We start from the raw sequence: 4043 nt of genomic DNA, 5'->3' as shown, positions 1-4043 counted from the left end.
CATCAATTTCAGAATTAGAATTTCTTATTGTACTCTCCTGTTCTGTCTGTGTCATGCTGTGGCTTGTTTGTCCTACATCAGGGGGATTCAACATGCGTCCCTCCAGCTGCTGCGGAACTACACATACCAGCATGCCCTGCCACAGTTTTAGCATGCCCTAACAGCAAAACTGAGGCAGAGCATGCTGGGACGTGTAGTTCTACAGCCACTGGAGGGCCGCAAGTTGAATATCCCTGGCCTACATAATCAGCTCTATGTGGATATTTTAAAACATAAATGACTGTAATACAATCTCTTGTATAGAAGTCACTGTAGGGCAATCTTATACCCTTACACAGATCACTAATACCTCACATTACTTTGTGTCTGCCACACTTAGGGGCCTATTCATTACCACTAATGGACCCGCTATATATTTCCACATGTTTTCAAGTAATGTGCCCGATAGGGCCGCCTAATGTTCAGCAAACTCTGATCACTTTTCAGAGTTTGTCTGCGGATATCAACGCCAACATTCTTTTGGTGCTGATTCCAGGTCCCCAATGATGAATAGGCCCCTAAACACATACATATACCAGGAATACTCTGTATATTACATATGTCACTGACTAATAACACAACCATTGCTAAACTCATACAGACTACTAAGGAATGGCTTAGTACGCCATCTTATCCCCTCTGCCTTACCCTATACATTAAGGAGCTTATTCTGAGTCACATGAGAAGTGACTATACAGTAGTTTAATTCAGAGTCACTACCTTATGCTAATGCGGGTATACATTCAGCTCATGCAGGAGTTTGTGCATCTGTACGTAGAAACCTGCACCGATCATTAATATTACGCCGGCCGCCGACACCATCATCATTAGTATTTGCACTTGCACCAACTCCATGCGAGGTGCAAGAGAAGAGAGACATTCAGACACTGACTTCCATTCCCCATATGTACAACTCAGAATCACATGTGGCTTTTACAGTACTACATGTCCACAACAATCCCGTGACACTCCCACACGTCAGGGAGGTTACGTGTGATCGCATTGTCACTGCCCAGTTCCTACTCTACAATGACATCACATGGTGACAGTGTCTGCATGCTTCATGTGCTACAGTGACAAGGGAGAGGGATCTTGGGATCCCTCTCTGGCCAATGGTCAGTGCACATGTGAGAGTATACTACTGCACGCTGACACTGTCCTTCTACACTCCACATCTCGCCATTTGGAAACGTAATAAGTTACATAATGTTACCAACACTCACATGACTAAGAAGAAAGATGCCTGACTGTCAGGACCTCTTTCCTGGTTGCTGATATCTAGTGAAGCCCCTGCAAACACAAATACTGTAGGCCAAAGTTACCTACCATGACATTCCTACTCTTTCCTTAATAGGCCAACACAACCAGGCCACACTGACTTTATCATAACTGCAACCGAATAATAACCCACAGCTACATTGTCATCAGCCAGAACATAAAGGTGCTAGACTGCCATCTTATAGTGACATTTGTGCACAGCGGCATGAAGGCGCAGAATGGGGAAAAGCAGTCATGTGACCTTACGGCTTTGGCGATTATTCTTTATCACTCTTATATTTTATTGTGTAACTCTCCCCAAGTGCAACAGAATCTGTGACACTACTTACACATTGTCGCAGACATCAGGATCGCTCAGCTTATGTGAAGAAAAGTTCCCGGTTTGCTGCAAAACATCCGTAGGACCGGATTTCATATATCAGCATGTTTCCTTCATGCTATTTGTTTGTTACATACCAATGATTCATTTTACTCTCATTGGCTTCCTGCAAATATTTTGACTATACTGTTACATTGATTACATATGTAGTACGACACTACACCTGTATACCATTACCTAGTGTCCTAAGCAATGGGCCAATGCTGTGCATGTGTCTTTACAGCACATGTAAGTAACATTGGTTTAGTAGGTAGAAACATATTGCCATTTTCCCTAATTCAAGTTTCTTCTTGCACATTTACAGGTCATGTGGCTGCCTCATTTACGGCTAAGAGATACCCATAGACTCACCCTGCTGGGCCGCGGGTCTGTGGAAGCCAGCACCATTGATGCCGCCCAGACCATACTGCGGAAACAATTTAATATACAAGGCTTGCAGAGCACATGGAGAGGAATGTATAGCTCCTACACGCCTGTCACTGGGCCAGCTGTACAGATCCACCCAGATAAAGGTCGCAGACACTGCTTCATGTCCTGCTTTCGTAATAGGCAGATACAAGTTGCAGACAGTGCTCAAAAGTCAGAGTTAACCCCATGTGCTCTCAGACAACTGTATGACCTCTACCGGATTGTTGTTCGAAAAAACACGCTGAAAAACATCAAGATCCTGGACGTGGAGCAACAGCCAAAAAACTCACGTCAATGTGCTATATATGCTATAGCAACTGCTGTGGAGATCCTCTTCCACAACGACGTTCCCGCCTGCAGCTACAACTATGAACTAATGAGGGAACATCTCATAAAGTGCCTAGAAGCTGGAAGCTTTACACCATTTCCAAAGACTAGGAAGAGGAAACGTCGTGAAGAGCATGGTAGTAGCAAAAGGAGGAGACTTAATCCAGCATGCCTAGAGACTGGATGCCTAGAGACTGGTATAGTTACACCATTACCAAAACCTATGAAGAGAAAACGGTGTGAGGAATATGGCAGTAACAAAAGGAGGAGACTTAGTCCAGATTGTTAGATACAGGGTCACATAAAATCCCAGTTGAAGCTGTGATTGGCAAACGCCCTACAGACATGCCTAGAGACTGGATGCCTAGAGACTGGTATAGTTACACCATTACCAAAACCTATGAAGAGAAAACGGTGTGAGGAATATGGCAGTAACAAAAGGAGGAGACTTAATCCAGATTGTTAGATACAGGGTCACATAAAATCCCAGTTGAAGCTATGATTGGCCGACCCCCTACAGACATGCCTAGAGACTGGATGCCTAGAAACTGGTATAGTTACACCATTACCAAAACCTATGAAGAGAAAACGGTGTGAGGAATATGGCAGTAACAAAAGGAGGAGACTTAGTCCAGATTGTTAGATACAGGGTCACATAAAATCCCAGTTGAAGCTGTAATTGGCCGACCCCCTACAGACATGCCCACCTGCCCGCACGCTGCCATGCTGCTAAGTTACCAAGCCCGGCAGATGACTACACGCTGCACCAGTGCCGAACTTCTGGCTAAACCAGGCATGACACAAGCCTGGAGGGCACCCCTTCATACTACAGACCCTATTGCCACTACAATGGACACCGCTGCTGTCCAGAATAAAGAAGCAGGATCAGATGGAGACACACATCCGGCAGCTTAGCCGCCTGTCTCAGCACAGTGAATGAGACACAGACAGTGCTCACTTAGGGCTCTATTTACTACAATCCGCATTTTGAATGCAGATTGTAGTGTGATATTACAGGAATTTACTAAAAACCGCTTGCAGGGCAAGAGCTTGCAATAAAGCTCTGTCCCTGCGAATCCCCTCCGCACACTTATCATGGTATTTTCTCCAAAAATACCGTGACAAGTGCCCGCACATGCGCCGACCGGCCGTCGCTAAGCCCCGCCCCCGTGATCGCGACTCCCCCTCCCCTTTTTTTACAATTTTTTTTTACAGTGTATCAGTATGTGATCTGTTTAGACCACACAGCTGATCACTGGGGCCAGCTCCGGGCTCTGCTCTCCCCGTTAGAGCGGAGCAGGAGTCCGGTAACCGGGGGAGACCCTGGATAGCGCCACCTCCAGGTGGTGTTATTATCACAGGGCCTCCCCAGGTATTTTTTTTACAATTTATTTTTAGTAACTTGCATACAGATCGCATTTCCCATTACAATTATGGGAAAAGTGATCTGATTACTAAAAATAAGTGATAATTAGGGCTTGGAGTAGAATTTTACGAATTCTACTCCAATTACCCTTTAGTACATTTATGTGATACAAAAATAATGTGAAAAAGGTGTGAACACCCTTTTTCACTTTATTTTAGTAAAAATAATGTTAATAAATAGAGCCCT

The sequence above is a fragment of the Taudactylus pleione genome, unplaced genomic scaffold (genome assembly GCF_031769625.1).
Source record: "Taudactylus pleione unplaced genomic scaffold, aTauple2 ptg001845l, whole genome shotgun sequence".
Classification (NCBI taxonomy): domain Eukaryota; kingdom Metazoa; phylum Chordata; class Amphibia; order Anura; family Myobatrachidae; genus Taudactylus; species Taudactylus pleione.
The sequence above is the reverse complement of the archived record's forward strand: the minus strand, read 5'-3'. Positions refer to the sequence as shown.